Genomic DNA, 20,292 nt, shown 5'->3' with positions numbered 1-20,292 from the left:
TTCTGATTGGCACAACACCAAACTTGGGATCAAAGGTAAGGGAAGGAATGAAAATGCTTCTGTATCCACAACATAAGTTCCTGGTATGCATAGTATGTGTTGTGCTATATGACAGTTAACATGTTTATTTCCCATATAGATTAGGAGTATCTTCAAGGCAGGGGCCAGGTTTTGATAATATTTGTGTCCCCAGAACCTTTCAGAGTGCCGACTTACTATACACATCGAATGAATTAATGAATGAATAAATGAACTCTTTGGGCAGCCTGAACCAATTTAAGAAGAAAAGGGCCAGGCAGGGAAGAAGGAATAAGCCACTTTGCTGTACCACTCCCTAACTTGTCTACAACATTGTGAAGCTGACATGTAGTATGCAGGATTTCTCCTCATGATACATTAGAAAAAGACCCAAGCCCCATAGTGATAACCAGTCCTCTAGTTTACTTCTTTGCCCACGGTGGTCAGCCTTTTATCTCCCCTGTCCCCCCACTTTGGAACAGGATGCCATCCTTTGGAATAGGATGACCAGTCCCTGCTTCTTGAACCCATTCCCTGAGTTCTATTCCTGCCTGACTCTATTCCTACCTTACTTATTTTTTTCCTCTGTCTATTCCTCTTTCTCTGTCTCCTAGGTGTCAATGGTCTCCTTGGGTCTGTTTCTTCAACCTTTTGTTTTCTCACTTTACATATTCTCCTGATCCAACCTTCTGTGGCTGATGACTCCCACATCTGTATTTCCAGTCTAGTCCTCCCTGCTCAGCCCAATAGATACTTCCAGTCACTTCTTAGATTTCTTATACTTGTTTTACACTCAAGTTGCAACCTAGCTCATTATTTCTCTCCCTTTGACTTCCCTTCCAAATCTGCTCTTTCTGTAATAGTCCCTGTTTTCCCCTCTACCTAGTGGCTGCTTTTATATTATTCCACTCGCACCCTTAACATGTAGCACTGGGCTAGGCACACAGCTTAGCAACTGCTTACCAAATGAACAGAACGAAGGAAGGAAAGAGGGCAAGAAGGAAGGAAGGAGTGAATGATTATCCTGTTCTTTGCTTCAAATACAAAATTAAGGTTGGAGATGTTTTTAAAAAATTGCACAGATTGTAATTTTGCCTAAGGCTAGCATATTAGGCCACAGCAACAACAAATTGTATTTCTAACTTGAGATATACCAACCAGACCCAAAGGGCATAAAGGATTCTTGAAAGAGAGGAAAGTTAACATAAGGATCAATAATTGGAAGATTCTTGCTCTTTTTAACATGAAATCGATTAAAACAGAATACATACAAAATAATAGAAAATTTACTATCTGCTACATAATATTTGGACTTTTCTTCCTCTCTGCTTCCTCCATTCTCTTCTCTCTGGCTAAGAAACATGGAAGAACTCAGCACTGACTTGTCCTAGGTGAATGTATAACACTAAAAGCACATAAGGGAATAAGCTATCTTGTCACTGGAACATGCTTGTCCCTGGGGGTAAAGTATAACAACTGCTTAACAGCTGCCCAGTAACGCAATTCAAGGCTGCAAGGAAAGATGCATCCTTGCTCCACTAGAAACAATGGAGGGAATACTGTCTGGCAGAATATAACTAGGATGGAATCTAGCCAGTAAACTCTAGTATTAGTTTTTTTCTGTTTCAAAACGCAACTTCCAATGATCATGAATAGAGAGGTTTCTACTAACAGTATTCAAATAGCACCAGAATGGGTACTGATAATTATAAGGAAAAGACAATATGGTACACTCTTATTTTGCCCACTGAAAATGGATTTGAATGTCTTTTCTTTTTTTTTTTTAAGTTCTGACGAAAGAGCACAGACTTTGGAATAAGATGACATCTAGGTTCAAGTTGTACTCTACCTGTATGATCTCAGCAAGTCACTTGATTTCTGTGAATTTTCTCACTTGTGCAATGATGATATTATCTACACCTAACAGGGTTGTTACTGTAATTACATTAGGCAAAATAATGTATAGAAAGGCCTAGCGTAGTAGCTGACACATAGTATCTTTGTGACCTTGAATTAGGCAAAGATTGCTTAGATATGATACTAAAAGCATGATTCAGGGTGCCTGGGTGGCTCAGTTGGTTAAGCGACTGCCTTCGGCTCAGGTCATGATCCTGGAGTCCCAGGATCGAGTCCCACATCGGGCTCCCTGCTCGGCAGGGAGTCTGCTTCTCCCTCTGACCCTCCCCCGTCTCATGCTCTCTCTCTCTATCTCATTCTCTCTCTCAAATAAATAAATAAAACCTTAAAAAAAAAAAAAAAGCACGATTCATAAATGAAAACATCTTATAATTCAATAGTAAGTCAAATAATCCAATTAAAAACATGAAAAATATTTGAATTGACATTTCACCATAGAAATTATACAAATGAGCAATCGGCAAATGAAATGATATTCAACATCATTAGTAATTAGAGAAATGCAAATTAAAACCACAATGAAATGCCACTTCACACCCACTGGAATGGCTATCATCAAAAAGGCAGACAACAATGAGAGTTGGTAAAGATGTGGAGAAAATGGAACTGTAATCTGCTGCTGGTGGGGGTGTAAAACACTTTAGCCATTTGGAAAAATAATTTGGCTGTGTAATGGATGGCCTTCTGAAACAGTTCCCAACAATCCCTGACTCCTAGTATTCATATCCTTGTACAATCTCTGCCCCTTGAATGTGGGTTGGACCTGGGTGATTTGCTTCTCATTAAAAGAACATGGCGGGGCACCTGGGTGGCTCTGTCAGTTAAGCGTCTGCCTTTGGCTCAGGTTATGATCCCAGAGTCCTGGGATCAAGCCCTGTATGGGGTTCCCTGCTCAGTGGGGAATCTGTTTCTCCCTCAGCCTCTGCCTGCTGCTGCCCCTGCTTGTGCTTACTTTCTCTCTGTGTCAAATAAATAAATAAATAAATCTTAAAAAAAAAAAGAACATGGCAAAAGTGATGGGAAATCACTCCTGTTGTTAGATTATGACTTCCATCTTGTTCTCACTCTTTCCCTGGCGTTTCTCATGTGTTTTTCTGACAAAGTAAGCTAGGGAGCCCACATGGCAAAGAACTGAAGGCTGTCTTGGCCAACCTACAGTGAGGAAATGAGGCCTAGTCCAATAATCTTCAAGGAACTGAATCCTGACAATGACACAAGTGAGTTTGGAATTTGATCCTTCCCTAGTCAAACCTTCAGATGAGACCACAGTCTGAGTCAATACCTTGATCGCGGCTTCATAAGAAGCAGATGACCCAAACAAGTTGGGCCTGTATTCCTGAGATAATAAATTTGCGTTGTTTTAAGCTGCTAAGGTTTGTTACATAGCAATCAATAACGAATACAGATGTTTTTTTATAAAATTAAACATAAATTTACCATATAACCCAGCAGTTTGACTCCTACGTATCTACTCAAAAGAAATGAAAACTTATGTCCGCACAAAGACTTATACACAAATATTCATAGCAGGATCATAAAAGCCAAAAAAAAAAAAAAAAAAAAGGAAACAGCTAGAAGGTCTACCAACTGGTGAATTAATAAACAAAATGTATTTTATCAATACAGGAGAATATTATTCAGAAATAAAGAGAAACAAAGTACTGAAACATGCAACAATATGGACAAAGTTAAAAAAAGAAATATGTTATGCTAAGTGAAAGAAGCTAGAAGCAAAAGACTACATATTATATTATTCCTTTTATACAAGATGTCCAGAAATGGTAAATATATAGAGACAGAAGTCAAATTAGTGGTTGCCTGGAGCTGGGAGTAAGAATGGGGATTCACTGCAAACAGGTACCAGGGATTTTTTTAGGATGATAGAAATGTTCCAAAACATGGTGCTAGTTGCACAATTCTGTAAATTTACAAAAAATCATTGACTTAAGGTATGTGAATTAAAGCTGTTAGGGAAAAAAAAAAACTCTATAAGGATTAAAAAAACAAACCCAACAACTGATATTTAGCTACACTGATACTAACTCTGTCTTATGAGTGTGGAGTTTAGCTACTCATTTACCAACTATTACAAGAAGCATTGTTGGGGTGCCTGGGTGGCTTAGTCGTTAAGCGTCTGCCTTCGGCTCAGGTCATGATCCCAGGGTCCTGGGATCGAGCCCCACATCAGGCTCCCTGCTCCGTGGGAAGCCTGCTTCTCCCTCTCCCATTCCCCCGCTTGTGTTCCCTCTCTCGCTGTGTCTCTCTGTCAAATAAATAAATAAAATCTTAAAAAAAAAAAAAGCATTGTGACAAGTGTAGCTTTTGACCTATGATTAATCCAATATGACAAATCCTCATGAGAGTAGCTTTAACTCCTTTTGTTCCTGTGTAACTAATGTCATGTCCTTTTCACAGAAATTAATAAGTGTTGTGTTAAAAAACACAAGGTTCATCTGTTACTTGGCAGTAGGGAAGAATACTAAATCTGCTGTAACAGTTGGCCTCACAGGACATTTCTCATACTTAGTTATTTCATTTTCAAATTCAGGCTGATATTATTTTATTATCAACTTCAGAGAATACCTAAGTAACTACTGATTTTGCTATTTTCCTAAGTTGTGCTAAAATCTGTAAAGATTCAAATTTTCTAATTATATTATTTCTTTGTCATATTTTGTGTTTTATGTTTTTTTATGTTCTCATGTATCACTTTCTATCCTGTTATAATTTAGTGTGACTTACTAGGCTATGATTATTAATTAATTAATGAACACTCTTCCTGACCTACAAGTCAGCAGTAGTATAAAATCACATGGGGAAGCTCTCTGAGGGTTTACTCAGTGATACGAGTTTAGTTCTCCCACGAGAAAAGAAGAAAATAAATATCTTTTTTATATAGTCTCAGAGACAGAACTAGTACAACCTGAAGGACTGGACCCAGAAAATCAAGATGATTATAAGGAACAGTTCATAACAAAATGCCAGAAATTGTCCTGGGCTCCAAGCTGAAGAGAGGTACTAAAGGTATAGCAAACTGTGTCCAAATTTTGATGAATGAGAAGTATGGCCATAAGCTTAGACTGACTTAAGAGAAGCTAACAAAGAGCCTTTCCTGTTTTCTCTAGGGCTGCTATGAACTTCCTTGAGGGTAACAAAGGCATAACTGGGATTTCTGCTTCTGTAGACGCAGGTGCAAGAAAGCCTGGTTCTAACAAATCTTGTCAATGTTTTTAATGCCACCAGACTGACTAATATAGTGAAATATCTACCACGATCCCATTTTTACTTATTCAGTTGACATAATTAACAAATCTATTAAGGGTAAGGTCACAAATTATTTTTAATTATTAAACCATCGGTCTCCATATGTTACTGTTTAGACAGCATCACCCCCTGCAGAATAGAGTTTTCAAGACTGTCATTTCTACAACCTCAAATCTAGATCCAATTGCAGTCAGTTAAAAAGCAGATTTCAACCAGACAGCTGAATGAGAAAACATCTGGACCTAACCAGTCAGAATGAGAAAGGTCACATGTTAAATCCAGATAATCTTGTTTATTGGTGTTTGAAGGTTATACACCAAGGGCTGGATTACCAGCCTCCTCCTTTAGGCTTGGCTCTGACATCTTCACTCATCTGTTGTGTGTGACACTTTAAAATCCAAAGGTTTCAAACTACTGTGCTGTCAGTCACCTCCAAATGTAATCTTCCTAATTCTAAGCCTGAATATTACATCAACCTATTACTAGACTGCTGAGTTTTAGGTGCTAAATTAGATGCCAAATAATAGAATTGTCAGGGGTAAATGATTTCTATCTATTCTTTAAAAACTATTTTCAAAATTTCCATCTGGCATTTTTCTATGGACAAAGAATCTGTAAATTTCTTTATCAAAATTAAGAAAAAGGCCTTTGAATCAGTCAGAAATAAAATTAAAAGATTGCCTTATGATAGGTTTCAGGTCAGTGAAGAAAGGAGGATTATGCCTATTTCATGATTTTTTTATAATTAGTATATGTTATTTTACATACATACAGAGCTGACCCAAAATTGTTTATGTTGGAAGCCATTCTATAGACCATTACATATGTAACTATTATAAAAACAGCAAAGTCAAGAAGCCATAAGACCTTATATACTTTGGTCAGAGCTTTTCATTTATTTATTTATTTATTATTTTAAAGATTTTATTTATTTATTTGTCAGAGAGAGCAAGCACAAGCAGGGGGAGTGGCAGGCACAGGGAGAAGCAGGCTCCCCGCTGACCAAGGAGCCCGATGTGGGACTCGATCCCAGGACCCTGGGATCATGACCTGAGCTGAAGGCAGATGCTTAACTGACTGAGCCACCCAGGCAGCCCTGTCAGAGCTTTTTAATCTTTCAAGTTATAGACTTCTGTGAGAACTGTACCCTTGGCCCAGAAAAAATGCACACATGCCCATAAACAACAAGTTTCACATAGTTTTGAGAAGTTTCCCAAACCTTGTGATTTCAGGTTGAGAATCTTTGTATTAGGCGTTTAAATAGCCTGAGGCTTAAATTGAAGGCTCCTCTGTGCTACACTGTCTACACTTTATATGATAGGAGTTGGCTTTCAAATTATTTGCTCAAGTACCCTAAAAAGAATTTTGAAAAGTTATGTTTCTCCCATATACACAGCAGACATTAAGTGGAAATTAAGTTGACATCTACAATTTTTCATCATAATTTAAATATTTTCTTAACAAATACACATTTTGTTTATTGTAAATAATAATGATTTAAACTGTTAGTGCACCCTTCCAAATGTATCCAATGGAATATAAATATTAGTGATTTGATTTACTCCATTATAAATTTAAAAATACATAAATAAGCTTTTTAAAAAAAAATCAGAAATTTTCTCCTTGAACTTCTATTTCCATTTCACTTTCCCCATAGAACTTCATCCTCAGGTACTGTTCTTTAAAGATTTATTTATTTATGAGAGAGAGAGAGAGCGCGTGTGCGTGCGCGCACACACACACACACATGCACATGTGTGAATGCAACTGGGGGGAGGGAGAGGGAGAGAATCTCAAGCAGACTCCCCACAGAACACTGAGCCCTACATGGGTCTACATCTCAAAACCCTGAGACCATGACCTGAGCCGAAATCAAGAGTTGGATGCTTAACTGATTGAACCACCCAGGGGCCCCCTTATGTACTGTTCTTTTATGCTTGAATTTTTATTGCTCATCCTATCATACGTCTCTACAGTAACAACAATATATATATGTATAAATAAAAATATTTCTGTTACCATGAAGTGCTAGGGGTAAAAAAATTTCTTCCGGACTGAATTATTATAATTATTAGCATACAATTGATTAAAACCATATAGGTATGTTACAAATCTTGATCAATAATTATTAAATATAAAAAGTAAAATTTGTTGGGAATGTATCTTTTTTTAAAAGATTTTATTTATTTATCTGACAGAGAGAGACAAAGCAAGAGAAGGAACACAAGCAGGGAGAGTGGGAGAGGGAGAAGCAGACTTCCTGCTGAGCAGGGAGCCCGATGCGGGGCTCCATCCCAGGACCCTGGGATAATGACGTGAGCTTGAAGGTAGACGCTTAATGACTGAGCCACCCAGGTGCCCCAGGGAACGTATCTTTTAATGAGATGGATGGAGGAGGATGCATGGCATCTTGGAAGTATTTACACCTTAGGGCAAAGAGTAAGATTTGGGATGGGCGAGTGGTGTCTTTCTTTTATAAAGTGGAGAAGGACCCCTGTGAAAGGGGAGACAGAAGAAGAACCTTAACTATAGCAGTCTTATAGGGCATATCAGATTTAGGAAAGAGAACATACTGTAGTTGAAACCCTGGAAATTGATTCTCTTAAAATTATCCACACCCGTGTAATCCTTGCAAAGTCTTCCTATATCCCAGTTTGACAGCTAAAAGAGACCCATTGCCAAAATGTATTCACATGCTCTTCCTTACTTTACTTAACTGACTGACAGTTATTTAGTGTGCACTTGGAACAATGCAGGGGATGAATGGATAAATGGATGGCTGGATGGAAAGGCAGAAAGAAAAATGGATAAATACCGAGTATTGACTATATACCCCAAATTCTGGCATAAAAGAAGAATAACACTGAAAAAGACTCTGCCCTTGCCATGTTGTCAACTCTTTGGGAGACAGTAAAGTACAGTAAGACCCTGCCACAATGCAGTATGTATAAAATTGGATATAACAGGATTGGCGATGGCCTCCAGCTGTCCGCTCCTCCCTTCACTTACAGGAGCAAGTTAAAATTCTTATGTTATGGGATTCAGAAGGAAGTAACTGACTCATGATTACTTGGGATATTTTAAATTTAATGTGTGGTCAATTGTATCTAAACTTCACTGTTGCTGCTTTGTGCTTTTTAGTAACAGTATCTACCAAAAAACTCCTATTATTTCATTAACTTTACAATAATGTGATGCTCATATTTTAAAGATAAAATTTGTGGATCCTACCTACCATGTTGTGGAAAGGTCTCATGTACTCTTCTCATCTCCAACACTATTTTCCTTCATGCAAATTACAAAAGAAAGAAAAAGATAAAGGGCCCCTCTGACAAATTATGAAAAATGATGACCTAGTGAGCCAGAACAGGATTTCATTCAGTCCTCAGTCCAGTGGTGTGCTGGTAAGTGCTTAAAAAACCAACTCAGAGTGGGGGAAGGGCTTATTTGTAACATTTGCTGATGTCAGTGGTATAAATACCATGGCCCAATTCAAGCCACCAGCATGAAATCAGCTGGCTGACAAAATTCCTGAAAGTTTAATAAGCGATTATGAGCTGACTCTGGCACACCACTGGGATTCCTCACTTATTCCTCAGCAGGGTGCTTTCATGTGGTTACCAAACTGCACCAGGGTACACAATGGCCCAGGTCGCCATGCCTGGTGCCAAACTTAGTTTGAGCAGCTGAACTTGCTAGGCAAAATCAGATGCTTTGAGAATTAGCAGGCACACATGGGTGTTTCATGCACACAGCTAACCAACTGGACTGGAATTTACGTTTTATTTCACACTCATTCTTGTTTCTGCTCCAAGGAGGTGCAAGCACTATTGCTCCACAGTTAAAAAAACAGGGGGAAAGAGTCTTCGAGGACCCACTAAGGACAGTGAGCAGATCCATTTTTCTGTCAACTGTCCATTCCTCTTTTGCAGATGCCAAATATTTTCCTATTAGGTTCCTTGTAGTTCACTGTGCTACACAGCTTTGTCAAAAAAAAAAAAAAAAAATCCAGAAATGTTTTTTGTTAAAAAGATTCAAGGAGAGGTATTCTGTCACCAACAGAATATACCCGTTTGACACAGTAGGAACGGTAAAGCCTCTGCCCATTGTGAGCATTTACAGAAATCCCCTGTGAGTGAACTTCTGCAGCAGAGCACTGCTGATTTTGTAAGATAACCCCTGCATCCCATGAGCGACAGGTCTTGATCTGGGCTTGAGAGATGTAATATTTTGATAAAACACGGCACTTCCTTTTGAAGCATATATTTGCGTGTGCTGAGCAGTACCACTGGAACCTCAGTGAGCGCCTAGGCGAGGCTGACTTGGTCTCTCCCAGCTCGCTCCAGCCATAGACCCCTCCTTCACACATCTAAATGTAGCAGTAATTAGCATCCATAAACCACAAATGTGGCTTGGGTTTTTTCCCCCCCTTTCAGAAGCATCAAAGCAGTTTGTATTTCTCATGAGCACAAAAATGTTGTATACCTCTTAATAGACTGAGACTCTGACATGGAAAGCTACTGAAGACAGGCGCTGTACCTCCTGAGGTGGGAAGAATTTTTTTTTCAGCCGACTTTCTAATTAAAATTTTTATCTTTGATCTAAGGTATCACAATAGAAAAAATTTAAGGTCTATCAAAAAATAATCAAATTCAACTTTTCTCATGGAATCAGGCACAATCCTAACTCTTACAGAAGTAATTAAATACTGAATAATCAATCATCACTGTATAAATAATTAAAAAGCAATCCATTTCATCTATTTTATTTCAGGCATATTTGATAGTTGTAAAATTAGAGAGGGAAAGAGTATAGTCTGTTGAAGTGTCTCCCCAAAATTCATGTTTGCCAGGAACTTCAGAATGACTTTTGTAGATATTACTAGTTAAGATGAGATCACACTGGATTAGGGTGGGCCCTTAATCCAATGACTGCTATCTGTATAAGAAAAGGAGAAGACATACAGAGATATATATATGGGGTAAAGGCCGTGTGAAGGAGGCAGAGGCTGGAGTCACACTGCCACAAGCCAAGAACACCAAGGGTGGCTGGAAGCCAGCAGAAGCTAGACAGAAGCAAGGGAGGATCCTCCTAGAGCCCTTAGAGGGAGGATGGTCATGCTGACACCCTGATTTGAGACTTCTGACCTCTAGCCCTGGTGTCTAGAGGCTTTTATTTTATTGTGTTCCTCGGGGAACATGGGGCCCAAACAAGCAATAGGGATATTCTTTCTTACAGTATGTTATAAATATTTCTTTAACTTCTGCTTTTGACCTTATGGTTCTCAATGACATTTTAGGTCCAACAGGAAGGTCCCAATGTCCTTTGTATTCAGTGAAGTGCCTATGGTATCCCTGCACTCATCAAATGCTAAACAAAAATAAAAGTCTTGGAGATCCCTGGTTATTTCCTACTGTTCAAGATTAGTCTGACAAGGGTTACGGTTGGTCACCACTGAGAAGAGAAATAATAATAGTTCATAGGAATCAATGACCAGGCTTGAAAAAGAACTCTGAACTTCTTCATTTCTTGTGTTTTTCAATCCACTTGGATTATATCACTTTATAGGTAGGTATTTTTACAAAGATATAAATGTAGGCTACTAGGGCTCTTTTTTTCAAAAAGCTTATAATGTAATGGGGTGAAAGTTTGTCATGCACAAACAATTCCAAACACAGTATAATTAGGTGCTTAAACAAGTACTAATTAAACACACTCCAAAAACTCAGCCCTAAGACTACACTTGAGGGAGCTGGGATAGTACAAGGAGGCCTCATGGAGGAAATAAACTTGAATTGATGTAAATATCTCCAGTTCATTAGTCCGTTAGATTTAAATTTTCAAGAAAGGAGGAACCAACTAAAATCAACTAAGTGGTAACACAACATTTAATCCATGTATCATTTTATTTGTGACCAATTAATTTATGTACAGAACTATACGACTTATGTGTGAGATAAACAAAGCTGTTAATGATATATATTTTTCTATTTAAAAAATAATAGTGTTAGACTCCCCATTGATGTCCTTTTGAAATATTTACATGATCACTGTTCTTTCAAGCAGCAAAAACATTCTTAACTCATCACACAATAAATGTATACATCAGGCCAGGAGTCAGCAAACTATGATCTAGAGGCCAAATCTGACTCACTGCCTGTTTTTGTACTTAAAGTTACTGGTATATGACCATGTACATTCATTTATATATCTTCTATGCTGCTTTACCCTACAATAGCAGACTTGAGATGTTGCAACAGAGATCATTTGGTCACAAAGCCCAAGATATTTACTCTCTGGTCCTTTACAGAAAAAAATTGCCAACTCCTGCACTAGGCTCATAGGAATATATAGTTTAAAAAAAAAATTATCTCTGGGTTGTGAGTTTGAGCCCCACATTGGGCCTGGAGATTACTTAAAACAACAACAAAAACTCTAAAAAAATGAACAAAATATCTGGAGGGTAGGAAACAAGTGAATTTATGTTGAATGTTAGTATCTTTTAAAAGTTTTTTTTCCAAATATTTTTTGTTTCTCACACAATAATTCTAGTTGGGTAAACACTTTTCCCCCTAAAAAATTTAGTTTTTCTTTCCATAAGAGAAAAATAAAGTGAGCATTTCTAATCTTCTATAAATAATTTTCTAAGAGCTGAAACCTTAGAAAGATACATATGACATTTCACTTTCTTTAACATATAAATCAGACATGATTACAATTATTCTGAATTTAAAACATTCCAGGACAGATCTTAGTTTCTAAAACTTTTTAGAGAACTTTAAAAAAAAAATGCTTCCTTAATATAACTTAAATAGAATAAGATCCTCTAAAGCATGCTTTTAAAGTTGTTTATAATCATTTTTACATTCTAGCTAAATTTCCTTTAAAAGTATAATTCTTATTATCTTTTTTAAAAGATTTTTATTTATTTGAGAGAAAGAATGAGCAGTGGGGAGGCGCAGAGGGAGGGAGGGAGGGGGAGAGAGACAGGGAGAGAGAGAAGCAGACTCCCTGCTAAGTAGGAAGCCTGATGAGGGGCCCGATCCCAAGATCTGGAAATCATGACCCGAGCCAAAGGCAGACGCTTAACCGACTGAGCCACCCAGGCACCCTAATTCTAATTATCTTTAAAAGTATAATCCTAATTAGTCTTAATGTTTCCTTATGCTGAATATGACAGAAGTACCTTATTATGCAACAGACATATCTTCTTTCAGGCAATGCTACTTTTCAATTCTATTATTTTACAATTTAGCATGTATAGTTTGTACCCATTGATCATATTTTATATTTTTAAAAAGTAGAGCCCTGTTAACAACCTTTTCCAAAGGTAAATGACCCCGATTAAGTGTCAACATTAACAGTACTGTAATCAGTTTGGAGCTTAATCATGAAATAAAGGGTTAATCTTTTAACGCTAAAGTGAGCCTGTTCATTTCTTTTTATTTTTTGTAAAGATTTATTTATTTGAGAGAGAGAGAGAGTGTAAGTGGGGGGAGGGGAAGAGGGAGAGGGAAAGAATCTCAAGCAGATTCCCCACTGAGCATGGCTTTGGAGCTGAACTCAGGGCCTGATCTCACAACCCTGACATCATGACCTGAGTGGAAATCAAGAGTCAGATGCTTAACCAACTGAGCCACACAGGTGTCCCTCATTTCTTTTTAAATCAGCTTAGAGGAAAGAGCCATTTCTTCTATCTTTCCCAAATTATTTTGAATGACTGATTATATCTTCTAGTCTCTACCAAGAAATGTTATGACACTCCTAGATCCCTAACAACTGAGAAAAATACACTGATACCCCATTCATCCACTGACATGGAATTGGAGGTAAGGAGATAGAAATGACACTGGAAGCTGTAACAGTCAAAGATGATCCAAAGTGAGTGGACCACAGAGACTGAATCTCTCTCTTTTTTCTCCTTGGATGCACTCCTGGAACAGGATCAAAATGCAGAGGCCTGGAATCTACTGTATGGATTCCTATGGAAGTGCTGTACCTTATGGGTTTTTATAATATTTGTTTTAAATTACTGTTGTTGAATGGAATTGTTTGGGGTTTTTTTGTTTTGTTTTGTTTATATTCAAGTATTTATTTATTTTTAAAGATTTTACTTATTGATTTGAGAAAGAGAGAGTGCACAAGCTGCGGGGATTGCGGGGCAGAGGCAGAAGGAGACGGTGAAGCAGATTCCCCACTGAGCAGGGAACCCAATGCAGGACTTGATCCCAGCACCCTGGGATCATGACCCGAGCCAAAGGCAGACACTCAACCGACTGAGCCACCCAGGCGTCCCAATATATTCAAGTATTTAATCTGGTGCTCACTTCAGCAACAGGTATACTAACATTGGAATGATCAAGTATTTAATCTGTTGTGTTTTTTTCTGACCACCTGAAAACATAAAACTCATAGGCTACTTCTGAATCCAGAGTGAATTCTAACATAATTATAAATTTCCAGACCAAAGGTCCAAACATAAACTTAATCGCATCACCTATCAAAACTCAGAAACCCTAACTCAGAAAAATGCAAGCCAAAGGCACAGTTATCATTTGCCTCATTCTGAGTGTGACTCCATGGATACCATCTTCAAGAGTTGCATGAAGCTGGTAGAACACTGTATGCCTTTCCTCAGCACAAATGACCACATCCTGTGCCAGGCAACATTTTTCGTCTCTGTGGTTAAGAACTAGTACAAATGAATGTATAGCTAGGCAGAGCTGGAATGTTACTTGAAGCTGTGATTTGAATCTCAGAAGGTTTAGACATAGAACTCTATTTCTTGGTCCCTTAAGAATCTAAGACAAAAGAAAAGTGATTATCTTTTTTTTTTTATTTTCTTCCTTTTAGAAACACATAGATGCCCCCATATAATTAGCCTAATGCTTTCATTTAGTCCCTTATTTTTTTTTTTTTTTTTTTAAGATTTTTATTTATTTATTTGAGAGAGAGAGAATGAGAGACAGAGAGCATGAGAGGGAGGAGGGTCAGAGGGAGAAGCAGACTCCCTGCCGAGCAGGGAGCCCGATGCGGGACTCGATCCAGGGACTCCAGTATCATGACCTGAGCCGAAGGCAGTCGCTTAACCAACTGAGCCACCCAGGCGTCCCTCATTTAGTCCCTTATTTAACAAATCTTTATTGTATACCCTACTATGGGCTAAGTACTGTTCTAGGTGCTGCAAATACCTAGCAGTAAAAAAGACAGCCCAAGATCCTGGCTCATAACAGGTAGAGAGAGAAAGACAATAAAGAAATAAATAAAACTCCAAAATTATCCATGGTAAATGCGATGCAGAGAATTAAAATAGGGAATGCGTTAAAATAGTGACTGGGTTGTCAGGGAAAATCTCTCTGAAGAAATGACATCTAAGATGAGATCTGCATGACATTCATAAAGTAACAGTGATCAGATTTATCAACATAAATATTAGCATAAAATGTGTGCAATGTTAATATAAATATAGTGCTCATAATTCACAAAAAAGCCTAAAAGTATTCCATAGTGCTGACACAGACTATCTTCAGGTGGTAGGGAGAGAGGTGAGTCTTTGTTTTTTCTTTCTATGAACTTTCCAAAAGATGGTAAAATATAAAAACATATTTAGTCTTTGTCCCCTGTTCCTGACAGTTCCTAAAACCCTTGGAACTTCCTGAGGGATAGGAGTGTCTTTTTTTTTTTTTAAGATTTTATTTATTTATTTGACAGAGAGATACAGCGAGAGAGGGAACACAAGCAGGGGGAGTGGGAGAGGAAGAGGCAGGCCTCCTGCTGAGCAGGGAGCCCAATGCGGGGCTCAATCCCAGGACCCTGGGATCATGAACTGAGCCGAAGGCAGATGCTTAATGACTGAGCCACTCAGGCGCCCCAGGAGTGTCTTTTGTTATTCATAACTAGCTCTATTCAATCGCACCTGAGTTTATGCTAATGAACTTAGCGTGGGGCCCCTAGATAACCTCAGGATGGGATGGTCACCAGGAAGACCAAGTGATTAAGGGTTAAGGATTTCAGCCCCAACCACCAACCTCTGGTAAGGAGAATGGGGACTGGAGATTGAGCTCTATGAAAACTCTTGAACAATGAGATTCAGAGAGTTTCTGGACTGGTGAACACATCAAGATTATGGGAGGGTGGTGTGCCCAGAGAGGGCATGGAGCTTCCACGGAGTTGTATCCTTTATATTAAACTAGTAATAGTAAGTAAAATGCTTTCTTAGATTCTGTGAGTCATTCTAGCAACTTATCAAACCTGAGGGGGGTGGTCGTGGAAAACCCTGCATATGTAGCCAAGCAGGACCGAAGTGCTGGTAATGTGGAGACCTGGTAGCTTCAACTGGCGTCTAAAATGAGGACAGTCTGGGGTGCCTGGGTGGCTTGGTTGAGCATCTGCCTTTGGCTCAGGTCATGGTCCCGGGGTCTGGGGATCGAGCCTGCGTCGGGCTCCCTGCTCAGTGGGGAGACTGCTTGACCCTCTCCCTCTACCCTCCCCTCCCCGCTTGTGCTTTCTCTTTCTCTCTCTCAAATAAATAAAATTTAAAAAATAAAATAAAGTGAGGGCAGTCTTGTGGGACTGAGCCCTTAACCTGTGGGTTCTGTGCTAACTCCAGGAGTTAGTATGAGAATTGAATTGAATTTTTGTTTGCCCAGTTGGAGAAATTGTTGTTGGTGTTAGAAAATAAATCCCAGAATTGGTGTCAGGAGTGGGATTTGCTAGAACAATCCGGGCTCATGGAAACATGTGGTTTGGGAAGAGAAAAGAAGAAAGAGCAAGGAATTGATTCCTCTGATTCCTGGCCACATGGTCACCCATGTTATGGAAAAGCAGCTGTGTTGATCAGTGACTAGAGGTAAAATTACCAAGGGTTTTCAGAGATGGATCCACCTCCTATGGAGCGGGTTCACTGGATGCATAAGGAAATGCCAACTAACAGGAAAAAAGTGAAATTGGTTACTGTTATCTGAATTAACTAACATGAAATGAAAAGAGAGTGTTAGCTCAAACCTTGATGTTGGACCAAGCTCAGACTTTGGTCACTTTAAACTTCAGATATTAAGCTCAAAGCTGCCCCAAAAGGTAAAATTTTGAGGGAATGATAGAGAGTACCTCTAAGACCTCTGGTCACCAAAAAGATAGTTCACATAGTTGAAGGGCAAAACCAAGAAACTACTGAAACCAGGGGATATAGTGTGAAGGGGCTGTCTCATTTTGTGAATCAGTATCATCAGCTTCCTGAAGAACCATTACTAAAATGGACAGTAAGAGTGACTAATTTAGGGCAAGTGTATCTGGTTTTGAATTCTATAGAGAAGAAGAGTATGTTTGGGTTGATACCCAACCCACAGCACGCTATGGAACAATCAGATGGCTATCTGTGATCCAGACACACAGTAGCCTGGTGGACTAGATAAAAGCCCCTGTTAGAATCTATTTACTCTGAGAAGAGGACTATCCGACTCCCTCTATAAACGCCAATGGAACATCCAGATGAAACACCTGATATACTTTGTATGTAAGCCATATGGGACTGGCTTTATGATAACAGAGATAGTCATTCATTAAATATGCCTGTTACCCAGGTCATGATAAATGCTGTGGTTTAAGGGGGTGTTCTAAGAATATGCATATTGGATATGGTATGGTGAAGTTATTAAAGCCACAGGAGGAGATGAGAACAAAGATTGGAAGGAAGAAGTTTATTTCGTATTCACAGGACCCATAGAGGGGTATTGCCACATGCCACAGAGGGCCACAGGGGAAAGCACCAGTGTAGGTCAGGAGGCAGAAAAGAGCGGTGAAGGAAATCCTTGGCCAGAGTTTTTACTGGAGTTTCTGAGAAAAGGCAAAGCAGTCAGAGTAAACAGTTTAGGACTGGCTGCTTTGAATAATCCTGGCAGACTTTGGGACATAGAATGGTCTCTAGTTATCTGATATACTTGGCTGTGGGATGATTTTGGGCAGGGTTTTGAAATATTAGCTTGGTATATAAGAATTAGGTAAGGAGATAGTTGGGAGGTACAGGCTCTGGACTGGCTGGTTTGTATATGAAAAGCATGATCCTGGCTAACCCCTCTGCTATCTGTAAGAATTGGCTATCCCAGGGGAAAGCAGTCTTTTCCCAGGTCTGTAAGGGCCCCAAATATCAAAGCGTCCAAAATACAGAAAATAAGACAATACAGTTAATAAAATTGGTCCTGTGATGAATGAATGCCAAAGAGACAAATAGAGAATCTAAGAAAACACAAAACGGGGGGCCCCTTTTGCATGGGCACCCCATGTAACCTTCCTGCTCCAAAATCAAGCAACAGTAGAAGAAACCAGAGTGAATCTGCTGTCTTAGCTCCCCCTCTTGGGTTTTACAGATGCTAATAAAAACATTAGGTTAATTAACGAGAAAATGAGGAGAGGCAGAAGGGAGAATCAAGGGACTTGTCCCAGCAAGGTGGAAACTTGTAAATGGTTACTAAGAAATAAGAAGAATAAAGGAAACTTTGGTAAGGCCAAAACAGAGAAGAAAAAAGAAAGAGAGTCAAAGGACTCATCTCAGCAGTGTGAAAATCTTTGGATTTTTATTAAGAAACGGGATAAAGGAAACAGACATTGATGGGTTTGAAACAAAGGTCTTAAGACAGAACTATGCAAAATTGGGAGGACCAAAGGGACTTCCTCCATTAAAGGGCCCCAAACAAGTCCACTCTATTTACTCCACTGTAGAGGAACTTACAAAGCCAAAAGACAAAGATTACAAACAGAAATCTGATCTGAAATCAACTAGGGCAATAGTCAGGCAGATTAATCTTTGTCATGACAAAAGGAACAGGGCTCAACCTCTCACTAGGGACCCAAAGCCTTCTGCACATGAAAGGGTAAAATGGTCAGGGGGTAGAGAAAAAAGTTTCTGGGACTCCCTGACCTGGGAGCCTCATTCACTGTGGTACCAAAACTTGTTAGTGAAGCCCTATAGGGGGTCTTCAATTTGACTGAGAGAAGATAGAAATGTTTAAGGGTTGATGGGATTAAGGTGGAGGTTTAGATGGAAATCGGAATGTTTAAATAGGCTCTATGTGAAGAAATTGTGTCTCCTTTAACTGAAAGTGTTATGAGAATGGATATTATGTCTTACTGGGGAACAACTCCTTTACCTCATTTTATAAAACCAAAACCTGTTGATAGGTCCCAGTTAGGAGTGGAAGGGTTGAAGGATTAAGGTAAAAGTCTGGGGGAAAGCTGGTATGTTTGAAGTGGCCGCATCTCTTTTACCTGAATGTCTTCTGGGCATGGACACTGTGTGTGACTGGGGAATTAACTCTTTCTATAAAACAGAAGGCATGTAAATCTGTTCTATTAATTGGACATGTTAAATGGGGATGGATGAGATTGCCCAAGTCCACAGTGTAGATAAGAAACGGCAGTGCCGGTGGGAACAGATTCTGTGTGGTAGCTGTATGTGGAGCATAGACTGGGATTTATGGCAAAAGTCTCCGACTGTTTCCCAGCAACTGCTGGGACTATGAAATGGAGAATTCCATTTGAGAGGCAATTAGTAGCCAGCTATTGGACATTAATTGAAACTGCCCCTATCACTGCAGTTCAAAAACAATCTTAACATCTGAAATACACATAATGTCTTAGGTGATGTCACAGAAATGCTCTAAGGCTTTTGGGAAGGCAATGCCCAGGAGAGTTCCATAATAAGACAGAAATGATTTATACAGGATTATGCTGCCTGAGGAATGCAAACAGGAGGTACTCACAAGCAGTGAGCCTCTTTTCCCTTAGGACTGACTTTGGGACTATATGAGGCTAGATCATTACTTGGATGGTGCATGATAAACAGCTCTTGACTGAACAACAAAGAGCTGTTTGGTTTATGGGTGGCAGTTCCGAGGTAAATGAACAATATTCTGTTTGGAAGACCACCACTCTGATTGAAGATGTAAAAACAAATCAACTCAGTGGATGAATTCCATGCTGTTTTCCTAGCAATGATGGAAAAATGGAACAATGACAAAAGCCTCTATCTACATTTTGGGTTTTACCTGAGTCGTGTGTGATGGCCAGTGGCCTGGCCATAGGGATAGGCAGAAGGAAAACTGGTCTTTTAAAGGGATGCCCATTGAAAGCATGACCATACAGAAATCACTATAGAAATTTGAGGGGTACATTAAAGTAGGACATGTCAATCAATGCCCATCAGAAGAATCCCCTTCCAGCTTTGGAAGGTCATTGGAACCAAGCTGATATCACAGTGTACTTATTTGAAGTGGCTACCTGGGTCCATGAAAGGAACAGACATTTGGGGACCACAGCAATACGGAGGGCTGAATCTGGACATATTCCTTTTGCGCTCTCTGGGGCTCAAAATTCCTTTTGCACTCTCTGAGGCCAACAAGAACTGTTCTATCTGCCAACAAGAGAGACAGAGGTTGCCTATGGCTATGGGGAAGATTCCTAGGAGGAAAGGCCCCCCCACATAGCTGGCAAGTAAATTATACTTAACCAATGCCAGTAGCTGGGGTGGGAGGGCTAAAAACGGGTTTTGACAGAATAGACATTGACTCTGGACTATGCATTGCTTACCTGGTGGTAGATGCAAATGGTCGGAGTACTAAAAAAAAAAAAAAATGGATCGGAAGATATTGCACCAATTTGGATCACCAAATCACATTTCTTCTGGACAAGAAATACACTTTACAGCCTATAATGTCAAATGATGCACAGAGAGATATTGTCCTCAGAATAGTTTAATAGAGAATTGGAATAGGTAACTGAAACATTGGTTGCTTAAAACAGGGGAATTTGTAGGCATGAAGGGCTGGTGTACATGTCTTTAAGAAGGTGTGCTCACGTGGAAAGAGCCAAGATGTCCATCAACAGATGAATGGATAAAGAAGATGTGGTATATATATACAATGGAATATTATGCAGCCATCAAAAGGGATGCGATCTTGCCATTTGCAACGACGTGGATGGAACTGGAGGGTATTATGCTGAGCGAAATAAGTCAAACAGAGAAAGACATGTATCATATGACCTCACTGATATGAGGAATTCTTAATCTCAGGAAACAAACTGAGGGTTGCTGGAGTGGGT

General features: G+C 39.3%; 1 protein-coding gene across 1 annotated transcript in view; it reads right to left on the bottom strand.

Moving 5' to 3' along the window:
• IKZF3 (IKAROS family zinc finger 3) overlaps positions 1-20,292 on the bottom strand; it is an 86,924-nt gene that overhangs the window by 38,611 nt on the left and 28,021 nt on the right. The gene's annotated exons all lie outside the window — the stretch shown is intronic.

This window comes from Phoca vitulina, unplaced genomic scaffold (genome assembly GCF_004348235.1).
Source record: "Phoca vitulina isolate PV1807 unplaced genomic scaffold, GSC_HSeal_1.0 scaffold40, whole genome shotgun sequence".
Taxonomy (NCBI): Eukaryota; Metazoa; Chordata; class Mammalia; order Carnivora; family Phocidae; genus Phoca; species Phoca vitulina.
Note: the sequence above shows the minus strand (reverse complement) of the source record. Positions and strands in the feature narration are given on the sequence as shown.